Source organism: Vicugna pacos, chromosome 4, assembly GCF_048564905.1.
Source record: "Vicugna pacos chromosome 4, VicPac4, whole genome shotgun sequence".
In the NCBI taxonomy this organism is placed as follows: Eukaryota; Metazoa; Chordata; class Mammalia; order Artiodactyla; family Camelidae; genus Vicugna; species Vicugna pacos.
Window position 1 is genome coordinate 55,468,451 of NC_132990.1, and position 12,936 is coordinate 55,481,386.

General features: G+C 41.8%; 1 long non-coding RNA gene across 1 annotated transcript; it reads left to right on the plus strand.

The window, feature by feature from the left end:
• The first annotated feature begins 49 nt into the window (after positions 1–49).
• On the plus strand, positions 50–5,600 carry LOC140695877 (uncharacterized). The gene is made up of 3 exons (XR_012071713.1): positions 50–191; positions 659–809; positions 5,449–5,600. It is a non-coding gene; the product is annotated as an uncharacterized lncRNA (long non-coding RNA).
• The last annotated feature ends 7,336 nt before the right edge of the window (positions 5,601–12,936 follow it).

A 12,936-nucleotide genomic window follows, 5' to 3' on the forward strand; every position in this document is an offset into this window, starting at 1 on the left:
ATGATTAGGGAATATAAATCTAAGCAGCCGGCATCTTGAGGACCTTATATTGGCCCAGAGGATCAGCAAAAGCTGGAGAGGGAGCATTTTTAAGCTTAAACGCATGTTTAAGGTAAAGGAGACACGAATACTTTCACTAGCTTCATATTTGAAGACTTCAAGTTTGAAAGCATTAGGAAATATTGCTATAGGTGAGTATCAAATATACTTTTGAGCGTCCTAGTGTACAAAGTAAAATCAGGAAAAACAAAAAGTAAGCATAATTAGTTCCTCAATGGGAAGCCAAGCATTTAAAAAATTTTTTCCTGTGGGACCTTAAGAATGCAGTACGTAATGACCCAGTAGAAAATGTTCTCAGTGTCTTCTTTTTGTACCAAATGTTGCAGCAAACAGAATTTGGTTATGTCATAAATTAATAAAGGCTGAGGGTTTAGCGTCAAAATAAAGGCGGTTCTAACATGGGGCTAAGCTGATAGTCTAAGTCAGAGGTCAGCAAACTTTGTGACCTGCTTTGTAGATGTTTATCATTTTACAGCCATGCTCATTCATTTACATATTATCTATGAATGCTTTTACACTATAATGGCAGAGATAAGTAGTTTTAACAGATACCATTTGGTTCACAAAGCCTAAAATATTTACTATCTGCCCTTTACAGAAAAAGTTTGCCAACCCGTGCTCTATTTGATTAACCTGGGAAGAACACAGTTTTCAATCTTCCCAAGAACATCACTTCTCCCAGCCGACTTCTGTTAGGAATTGTACAGGATTGAAGATTGTACAGGATTGAAGATTGTACAGGAATGAAGGTATAAGAATTCACTCGAGGAGGGAGGATATAGCTCCCCCCTATAGAGTGAGTTCTTAGCATGCACAAAGTCGTGGATTTAATCCCAAGTACCAATCCCCAGTGCCTCCATTTTAAAAAAAGAGAGAGATAAAATTTTAAATAAATTAACCTAATTACCTACCCCCCCAAAAAACCCCAAACGAAGAATTCATTTTGGGGGGTTAGTGGTTGATAAACATGCATGCAAAAAAAAAAAACTTATTATGTTTGCCAGTTTTCATGGTATAAATCACAGTTCCTCAACCTCAGCACTGTTGACATTTGGGGCTGAATAATTCTTTGTTATGGGGGACTGTCTTTTGCACTGTAGGATAATGAACAGCATCCCTGGCTTTGAACCACTAGATATCAGTAGCAACCCCCAGCTGTGACAACAAAATATGTCTCTAGAGATTGCCAAATGTTCCCTAGGGGGGCAAAACACCCTCACTGAGAACCACTGGTGTAAATACTCGTCCTATGACTAATTTCAAGCCAACAACTTGATATCACTGACCATGAATGTGGGAAGAGATGTGTGCAGTCTGACAAACCAGAGAGAACCATCCCCAGCAAACCACTGCGTGAAAACATACTTGCACAAGTAGTAATGTCCTTGCTCTATTTTAACAATTGAGTTACCTAGCCAAGATCTCCATCTGAATCAAAAATTACCCCTTTCCCACAGAGATGAATCTACTGGCAAAACTGTTTTCTTCTTCAAGAAGTGGCCTGGATCTCTCCCCATAAAGTTATGTCCCACAAAGCATAGTTGAGATTATTTTGAAATAGAAAATATCCAAAGCAGATGTTAACAGTCATCCCAATGGTTATTAAACTCTCAGTAATATATCAGTGAACCATGTGACTTTCCAGTGGATTTGACAAAATGAATTAGCCCCAAGAAAACTGAGTGGCTGAACTTGTTATATGGACTTGAGTTCAGTTTTATTGTGTTGTTATTTTTGTTTTGTTATTTATTTAAATCAATTTTGGGAAATATCTGCTAATGGTAATGACATTAGTTTTGGAATACTTTGCATCAAAAGCACAGCCAGTGGTTAGGTACTCAGAACCACTTACTGAGGCCACTCTTTGCCATGACATTAAAGCCATTATTATTAACCCCCAGGAGGGCGCTTTCCCTATTGTTCTGCAGGGGCAGGCATCCGTACTTATCTACAGTTTGAGATCGTGAGGATATAAGGCTACTTCTATCCATTCTGAATTCTTTAGAGGTATTAAAAAGCGGATTTTTAAAAGTCATCGGCAATGTAGTGTCTGCATTAAGCTCATGATACTTAGAGTGACAGATCAATGGAAGGTCAATAACGTTATTCTTGCCAGATTTCTGCACAAGCTCACTCTGCACAATGATCAGTATTACCACCTTTGTTATTTCCTTTCCCCTTCCTAGCTGTGGTCTCTCTGGGTTCCCTGGATAATTAAAAAAACCAAAGACAGTTTGGCTCACAGAATCACAAGAATTTTGTCAACTTTGTGATAGCCTCTGGTACCACGTGATTGATAATGTAACTGATCAAACCCATCTCTATGTTCAAGATGCACGTGCATGCATACACACACATACACACACACTGAACTATCTACATGTTTGAACTTCACCTCCAGTTCGTAGCTACTATTTTTGAGGGTCTCATCTAATTATTTCACCTTCTTGTGGGATCTTGCCATCTTGTGACATACTGTTAACACCTGCTCACAAGCATCAAAAAGTACCCAGGTGGATCTAGGTGCTCACAGCATGTCATCCAAATATGACTTAAGTATGCATGTCTTCTCCTACAGCACACAACAATAAATAAGATAAATACCAAAAATCTATCAAATTTGGGGAAATTGAAGAATCCCAATGTGAATTAGACAGTAGAACTGTAAAAAATAGAGAAATTCTAATTCTAAGGTGACCTTATACAGTGACTTTATATATGTATATAAGATATAAGAGCTATAAATGCACTGTAGATTAGGATATGATTGCACATCTGCCCCTTAAGCTGGGTGAGTACAACTCACATCAAATCCATTGGTAATCTCCTTTGCATAGCTTACCTCCAACAAAGAGTATAGTAAATATGCCTAAAGCCCATTTGCTCAGCATATAAAATTCTATCCTGGAACCCAACAAGAACTTTTTTTAAAAAGAGGCTAGCAGAAAGACCGAAGGAAATACAGCAAACCACCACAAGTAAAAATGGAATTTTGAGGGCTAGAAGGTTTCCTTTATAAAAAAATCAAGGGGCTTCTGTTTTGATTGTACCTAGATTGAATTGTACTTGAGGAGTTAATGAAAAATGTCTAAGAAGGATCAGAGGTCACCAACAATAACAGACTTTGAAAAAATACAGCAAAATAAGACCTTTATCTAGGGCTTGAAGATGGATTTGAGAGGAATAATTAGCAGACACTACCAAAAATGTAACACAGGATCTACAAAATCTCAGGTGTAATTGTGAGAAATAATTCTTCTAGACATCAGTTGAAATCTTTACTTCCACTGTCCCCGTAATTATATTCATTATAGATTCTCAAGTCCAAACTCAAAGTCTTCAGAATTTAAAACACTCAATTGTTTGAATGATTGTATCAATCAGGATAGGACAGGTTTCATGGAGATAACCCCAAAATTTCAGTGACTTCACAAATATTTATTTCTTCAACCATATGGACCAGAAGTGGGTTGGCAGGGGGTCTCAGTCCATCATAAGCACTTAGATTATAGAAGTTTCGGCTCAATGTGGTGTTTCCACCATCTCCAGACTAGCAGGAAGGGAATGTGCAAATTGCATACAACCTCTTGGAAGATTCTGTCAACTATCACATGTCCTTTCCACTTGCCTTCTAGTCATCAAAACAAATCACATGGCTACATCCAATGTCAAGGGGAGGAATGACTGAAAGGGGAACTAGAATCACAGTAAGCAGCCCTAATGACAACCACAGTGACAAGATGTATTTTAAGATATAAATGTAATGACTCTTTGAGTCACCTCCTACTTCTTCCCCTTTCAGCTACATAGAATTCTTTTTTTTGTGGGAGGCAGACACAGAGACTTTAGATCCCATAAATCCTCATAAACTTCACCAGAAGAACAATTCGAATTAAGCCTCAGTTAAATGTTCTAGGAAATCCAACACTGAAGGGGAGTGTATTACTCATGATTCTTTGGACTCCACGAGGTAGAAATCTTAACTCAAGCTAGCATGGGCAAAAACGTTGTAATCAAATTCACAAAGAGCTAAGGCTTACCAGGCCTCAAAGTGAGACTGGATTTCAGGACGGAAATACAGTCAGTCCTCCCTGTCTCTGTTTTTCATCCCTGAAGCTCTCTACTTTGTCAGCATCTCTTTCTCAAGCTGGCTTCCTCAAACAGGTAGAAGGAGGGGAGATATGACCTAGGGAGCTCTAGCCTTATAATCCAAAAGGATCTTAGGACTCTTCCTCACCATCTCTACTTAGAAAGATTCTAGGGAAACCATGAAGGTGCAACACAGCCAGGTTTGTGATTTTCAAAGATCGCTCTGGCTGGGGGTATATAGCTCAGTGGTAGAGCATTTGACTGCCAAGATCACTTTGGCTGCTGTTGGGAGAATCAGTTGGACAGAAGTTGAAATGGAAGTACCCACACGACCTTGTTGACCGGTTCCTTAGTGAAATGCTCTCTTCTCTTGCACTCTGTGACACAGAAACATTATGGGTCTCTGATGGAGGCCAAAAAGCCCTTTAGGTTCATTTCTGCCTTTACCACAGATCATCCCTTGGGTTCTTCATGAACTACAAACATAGGGGCTGGTAATCCAGAATATTACTATTCTGAGCCTAAGGCTAGAACTCAAGTGGAAAATTTTCACAGACTGATCCTGGAGTATTTCTCCTTTCCATACTTAAATCCAAACCTTACAGTTACAACTTACTTCTCTGCTGAGCCTGCTGTTACTACTCAGCCCAAGAACGTCACTGCTTCTTTTGTTCATTTATTTAAATAAAAACTTTTCAGTTTCTCCACAGTAGTGCCTCAATTTACTTTTCCAAGCAGTTTTTTCCATTTTTAGTACCCAAATATAGGTGAACACCTTTTCACAAAAAGACCTCAAAAACTTCAGATGTGTACAGAGAAAAATGTAGTACCCCCCCCAAACCTCCCCACTCCCCTCTCCGGAAGTGACCACTCTCACCAGTTTGGCAGGTACCTTTCCAGTCTCTTTTCAAAGGACTTATCCTGTATATGTGAGAAAATGTGAAGCCTCTTTCTATAAATGTAACAGGAATCATATAATATGTATTGCTTGGCCAGTTGGCAAATACTCTAACACATATGGTATCATTACTTAACATATGCCTTACCTTACCATTTCAATATGTATAGATCTGCCTCATTCTTTTTAAGGACAAACTAGTACTCGTAAGGTGCATGCAGTATAGTAAGGGTCCACAATCCTTTAAATCCAATTCCAGATTCCAGAACATTCTGAAAACTGAAAGTTTTTGGAAAGTTGGCAGGGAACTTATTTGGTGGTAAAACTTGACCTGAACCAACATGAAGCTTTTTAGAGTCTTTGCATAAGTTACTTAATGAACATTCATATTTTTATTTCAGAAATAATAACGTGTTTGATTAGGGCATGTTGCCCCAGACCCCACTAGTGATGCTGCATAGTAAACAACAACAACAATAACAAAAGCCCTCTGAATTATGAAACATCTGCCCCAAGAGTTTCAAATAAATGATTGTGACCCTGTAGTTGGGGATTTGGGTGTGTGTGTGTGTGTGTGTTTGTAATTTCTTAAGAAAAGTTTATGAAATATGTAAAATTTACTACTGCTGCTAATTAACATTTATTGCATGCTCATTATATACCAAACACTCTTCCAGTGCTTTCCCTAAATAATACAATTCTCACAACAATACTATGAAGTATTATTATGATCTCCAATTTACAGATAAGAAAAACTGAGTTTCAGAGAGGCTAAGTAATTTGTACAATTTCTACAGTGTGTAACTCAAGCAGGCAAAAATGAATCTAAACCAGTTTGGCTCCAGAACCTGTGCATTCAACCTTTGTTATTTTGCCTTTAAGGCCACTGAGAATAATATAGCAAATACCTAAACAGATCTTAACTTTTTGCCCCATTTGCTTGACATCATTTTAAAATAATTAAATATTACAAATACAATAGAAACTCATGTATTTTTCTTAAATTTGGGGGGAGGATAGGTAATTAGGTTTACTTATTTATTTTTTAATGGAGGAATGAGGATTGAACCCAGGACCTCATGCATGCTAAGCATGTGCTCTACCACTGAGCTATAACCTCCCCCTCAAAACCCTTGTATTCTTATCTAATCCCATTCTCATTCCTTCCAGAGGTAACCACTGTCTTCGGTGGTGTTTATCATTGTATGAGTGTTTTTTATACTTTTACATAACAATAGATGGCATTGTTTTTCATGTGGTAGGAGGAGGGTGCATCTGAAGAAAAGGACTTCAAATGACTAATATTCTATTTCAAACTGGATAGAGACTGTATAGTTTTCATTGTCACTCTTTAAACTGCACGTGCATTTGGTATTTTATATATACGATGATGCTTTTAAAAGTTTTAAAGACAATTAGTATTAATATTAATAATATTATACTATTAAAAATTTTACCCAGTTATTCAACCAAACACCAATCTAGTGTTGCTGTGAAGGTATTTTTTAGATGTGATTACCATCTATAATCAGTTGACTTTATATAAAGGACATTATCCTGTATAATCTAGGTGAGTCTTACCCAATCAATTAAAGAGTCTTAGGAACAGAGCTAAGGTTTCCCCAAGAAAAAAGATCTGTGGGCTTCAGCATCAGTTCTTGTCCCAGAAATCCCAGGCTGCCCTTCTAGACAGCCTTTTCTGCAATTCTCAGACTTGCCTAGCTAGCCCTTACAATCATGTAAACCAATTCCTAGCAATAAATCTTTTTACACACTCACATCCACATTACACACTGGACACATAGCCTACAGGTCCATTTCTCTGTTGGAATCATGACTGATACAGAACAGAAGAAATGTAGTTTAGTTTTACATAATATTTGAATAGTGACCTACAATTTATAAACCATTTACATGTACATTATCTCATCCAGTCTTCACAGCAACCAGTACTATGAGTGAGGAGAATAAGGCTCAGAGGGGTGACACAACTTGCTTAAAGTCACACATCTAAGAAGAAACAGTGGCGAGACTCAAATCCACATGATCTGAGTCATGCAATTCTGTCTCAGTCACACTACTGCCTTTATTTGTTAAGCATATTGACGTCCTTAAAGCAGAAAAGGATGTTACCCATGGAGTCTGAGGCAGCAGCTGTATCCCCGGCTGTCGGAAATGCCTCCAACAGGTTTGGCAACAGCTGTCTCAGTTTGACATCTCACTGGGTTCCTGTCAGAGCCCCACCTTGGGGAATGGCAAGTTTAATGAAGAAAAATCCAACCTTCCACCTGAACTCCTAGCTTTGCAAACGCAACTGACACCTGACAGGCTTGGAGGCCCTCGCTGCAGGGAGTGGGGTGACCCCAGCCTCTCAGCTCATAGATTATATGTTTGGCAGCTTTCTCTACAATTGGCTGGCAGCATTTGTGCCCTTTCCAGATCTTACTTCCTGGTCCCAGTGCTAATTTAGATGCAGTTCAAACAAACACTTATGAGTATTTCCTATAAGCCAGGCTCTGGGGCTATATAAAGAGATGCACAACACACCACTCCTGCCTTGGAGGCACTCAGAATCCTACAGAGAAGTCAGAAACTTGACACAACCAGTATTTCTATGGAGACAATGCCATGGCAAATGGACCCGTTTTGAAAAGAGAAGCTCTAATGAGACTGCTCAAAAAAATTAAATATCGTATGGACTCTTTCCTTTGGCAGGAACAACAAATTCAAATGCCAGCAAGAATCTCAGAAGGGCAAGGGGAATTCAAGAATGAGGGAAGGGGCACTTTGAAATTAGTGTTTGAGAACCAGAACCGCCTTTTTTTAACATATACATTTGCATATACATCATCTTATTTAAAAACAAGACCGTGATCAGCACATTCCAAGGCCACATGAAAGCAAGTGGGGTATTGAGGGGGAAATAAGCAGAGTCATATATTTGGAGGATACGGTATAGAAGGTGAGATTAGAGGGAAGGAGGTGAAGAGGCTTCACTGTCACGCCAAAATGCTAGGAATACATTCTGAACGAAGCCACAGAAGATTTCTAAACTGGAATGGAATTAGCACGAGGTGATTTAGAGAAATGATGCTAGCACTTAGAGGAACACACTGGTCAGCTGGTCAGAGGGAATACGAGAATGTTCCCAGTGAGAGGTGAGGAGGGTCTGAACCAAGCAGTTGGAAATGGAAACGGGAAGAATAGGAAAGACCACTCGGTAGGGTAGCTAGTCAGGTCTCAGTCAAAGAGAGGACTAAGATATCTAGTTATGTGACAGGGCACTACAGAAGGTCCAAACTGAGCTAGGGAACCCAGAAGAGGTGGAGAAGGAGAAGTTTTGAGGAGAAGTTGCTGAGTTTGGTTTGTGCAGTACATACAACAGCCAAGTGAAGACACTTCGTGGACAGACAGAAAAGTACAGCCCAGAAACACGGAGCAGGCTCACAGATCAAACCATAGGAATGCAGGAGACCCCCCATCCCCCACAGGAAGAGAGCACAGAGAGAAGGAAAGCGAGTGAAGGACAGGACAAGTCCCACGGGAACCCCAACACTTGAGAGCCAGATCAGGAATCAAAAACAGGAAACTGAGAGCAGTCAAGGAGATAAAAGGAGACTTAGGAGATAGCAAGGGCAGAGAGGGAAGGATGGGCCGGAGCAGCAAATGCTGCACAGAGATCATGGAAGATTAGAGCTAAGGTGGGACCCCTGGATTCCCTCTGGAAACTGAAAGGTTGTTAGGTTTAGAAAATAAACAGATGAAATCAAAAGATGAAATAAGGTTGGCAAAATGCCTATCACTGTTAAAGCTAGGTCATGAGTACATGGACGTTCATTCTAATATCTCTCCTTGTGTATCTATTTGAAAATTTTTCTATATAAAAAGTTGAAAATTATAAATCAATAAAAAATGTTAAAAAAATAATACATAGGAGGGGAGGGTATAGCTCAAGTGATAGAGCAAATGCTTAGCAGGCACGAGGCCCTGGATTCAATCCCCAGTACCTTTATTAAATAAATAATTAAATAAATAATCCTAATTACCTCCAACCGCCACCCAAAAAAAAAAAAAACAATTTTTAAAAAGTTAAAAAAAAAACCCAATACATAAAAAGAGAATAAAATAAGATGTCATTTTTGGCTTCTAAGAACAGGCTCTCAGTTGAATATTGAGTAGCAAATGGGAAACACAGAAGAGGGACAGCTGTAATGACCTATTTTGAGCTTTGCTGCGCTGTGGTACAGGCCCGGTGCCTATGTCACTCACCCGGTGTCTCTACAGGAAACAGGCAACAGTCAAATTAGGCTAGTTTCCCAAGGGTTTAATAAAGGGAGTATTTATGGGGTAGAGCAGAGTACAAGAAAAGCACAGGAATTCTACGGTAACCTTAGTGCCAGTGGCAGGAGGGTGTTAACCACCCTTGAGCACACGATCACGGTGGAACGCAGCAATGAGCATGTACTTCTTTCTCCTGGGCGTGTGGGTTGACTGGAGGTCAGCTGGCTCAGCTGGGAGCTCTGCTTCAAGCTGGTGTCCAGCTGGGCTTGGCTCCTCTGCAGATCAAGCTCCAATCTGTTCCACATGGGCTCATCCTAGGGCCCAGACTAAGGGGGCAGCATTGCCCAGGGGAAGCATGAGGCACAAAAAAGACACATGGGAACACATGATCCTTCTAAAGGCCTGGGCTGGAAACTGGCATAAACAATTGGTTCCACTTGCATTCCATTGACCAAAGCAAGTCATAGAGGCAAGCCAAGGCCAAGGGCAGGGAGAAATACACCCTTCCTTTTATGTGAGTAACTGCAGTCACATCCGGGCAAAGAGCATGGATCCCAGGAGGGACAAAGAATTGGGGCCAATAATCTAATCTATCGCATAGCTAGGGTCGAGGGAGGGGGTGCTTAGCAGAACTCACAGAGAACCATGAGAAGAGGGCCCCCTTGAGAGGAGCCCTGACCTTCCTTCTGAGAGAACGCGAGGAATCCCACAGGGAGAGCCCCGGGTGGGTAAAAGCCCTGACCTCCCCCGGTCTCTAGCCCAGGCTGCAACAATTGGACCCAGCTGGAAGCCAGAAAGCAAAGGCATCCTTCAATGGGGTCCAAACAAGTCTGCTTCCCAGGGCAGGGAGGGTACAGGGAAGAGAGAGTGAGTCTGGAGGGACAAACGGGATAGGGCACAGAACTGGCCAGCTGGACACAGCGAAAGGGCACAAGGCTAGCAGGAGAGGCTCGACTCGCAAGCAAAACCCTCATCTTCCTCCAGTACAGCCCGGGAAAATGGAGAACCTAAGGGCTCGGAAGTTGTAGGAGATCCTCTAAGTGGCCCGCACTGCCACCCAGGACATCTGATCCAGGAGGATGAGCCAGCCCCAAACCCTGAGAGAGGTTTTTCTTCCTGCCAGGCAGAGGCACAGCTGGAGGTGGAAATGGGCAATTAAGACTGATTGTCTGACTCAGCAATAAAATTAGGCTGCGACAGATAATGATAGTCCAGGAGGAGGCAAGTCGCTGGTGGGAGGCGACCGCAGGCTGTCAGTGTGGAGACTGACGCTAGGGAGGACCAGAGAAGAGGCTCTGTGTCCAAGGATTCCAGGGAGACACCTCCCAAAAGGGCACCTTTTACTGAGACTGACCCACACTCCGCTGGTGGGCTGTAGGAAGCTCTGAATGTTTGTGGCTATGTTTCTGGAGACAAGGGATTGCAGAATGGAGCCAGTGTAATTCATAATAACAATTGACAGCCATTTTCTAAATACAATAGCTGTGTTATTTTAAAAGCGAAGAATCCTTACTACTGGGAGGGGACATAAAATGAGCCTGTCAATCTAAGCTCTAGATTTTGTTTGTCCAGAGTCTCAAATTCAGTGCATACTTGCTTTATTAGGCTAAATTTATTACACAAAAGATTGAAGTAGTGCCCCCAAGCAGGCACTAGAAAGGCAGCTTTTAGTAATGAAGAGCATGGACTCTGGAGCAAGCTGCCTGGGTTCAAAGCCAAGCTCAGCTGCTTGCTCTAACAGTGGGTCCCGGCAAGGACAAGTTACCTAACTCTGGGTCTCAGTTTCTCCATCTGTAGAATGGAGGTAATAATCATCCAGCCTGGAGTTGTTGTGAATGTAGTAAGTTAATAGACGTGAGCACTTATTAGAGTGTTGGGCATGTAGTACATGCCCAATTTGACGATCAGCTTTTATTATTGGCAGGGACCATCCCCTGCTCCAGATCCAGACAGCATCCCTACCTTCTGCCCTGTCACCCTGTGTCACAGGTGGGAGCCTGGGGCAGAGCGTTCCAGCTCTCACCTTGATTTCAGCCCAGAACAGAGCCCCTTTGAGCTGGGACTGCCCATCCTCTAAAGCCAGAACCCAGGGGAAATTTCCTTTCTCAGTGAGTGCTGACCATCCCATCCAGCTGCTGACTCAAGGTTGAAGAGAGCAATTAAAGGGCTGTGAAAGAGGTACTAGCAGTTGGAGGAAGTCAGCGTTTTAATGAAAGACAAACTTACTAGAATGACCGTAGCCCACAGGAAAGGAGGGGTTGGATAAGGGCAGCTAGCTCCATGTGGCACAGCACTTCATGAGTTGTTAGTCTCCTTCTCCCTGAAGCTTCTGTCCCCAGACTGTTTTGCAAGCTGGATCTCTCTCCTCCATGTCTCTCTCACTCACTTCTTTCTCCTTCTTCACCTATCTCTCTGTCTTTTCTACCTCAGCTCCCCTGCTCTCCTTCTTTAAACCTTCTTCCTTAATCCAATAGGACTAGGTCCTTAGAAGAAGAGGAAGGGATATCAGGGGTGTGTGTTCACCAGAGTAAAGCCAGTGAGAAGATGGCCGTCTGCAAGCCAGGAAGAAAGTTCTCGACAGAAACCAGAAATCAACACTGCTGTCAAGTTGGGCTCGGACTTCCAGCCTCCAGAACTGAGAGAAAATAAATTTCTGTTGTTTAAGCCAAAACAACAACAACAACAACAACAGAGAGAAACAAAAGCCTGCTTTTCATTGGTTTTGTGTATGTTTAGTCCTCAGTTGTCTGTGGATCCCTACTTCTCAGTATACACAATTTTTTTTCCTCTCAATTATAACACCAGGGGTCTATTTCAGCTCTGTCACTAGCCTGAGGTTTGGCAATAGTAATAGCAAACACTTAATATGCTTAATGGGTGTCACTCACTCTCTGAGTGCTGTATGTATAAAATTAACTCATTTAGTTGTCAGGCAGCCCATGCTAGGGACTTTTATTATCATTATTTTCATCTGTGCTAAATGAGATCACTACCACCCAAAGATTTTGGTTTCCTGCCTGTAGCAGTGCTCCTGCCTGTAGCAGACTTAAACATCCCTGCCCTGCGGGACAAAGGAATGACCATATACATGATTTTCTTTGGCCAATGGAGTAAGGGCAGAAGCACCATGTGTCATTTCCAGGAAGAAGCTTTAGAAGCCAGTGCATGTTCTGCCATGTTCTCACTGTGCTGTGGTGATGGGCAGTGTCCCAAACAGAGGCTGCTCTGTCAGCCAGGGTCTGAGGATGAAGGTGGCATGAAGCAGTGTCATAGCTGACCCATGAAGGACATGTAGGGAGAACAAGAAGGAAACATTTGTTGTTGTCTATCATTGAGATAGTCATTTGTTACTGCAGCATAGCCTAGCCTATCCTGACTGACAACTTCCCATTTTCAGGTAAGGAAACAGAAGCATTGTTAGAGAGTGTCTGGAAGTCTGGCCCAGGAGTCTGAGCTCCTAACTCCTATTGTATATTACCTCCAGGAGCCTCAGGTCCTGGTTTATGAGGTGGGGCAATCTGCACCCTCACTGAAGACAATGAATGCTGTTTCTTTCAGTCTCACTCATTCCGTGGCCTGCTTTCCTGTCTTCTTTAGACACATTAGGC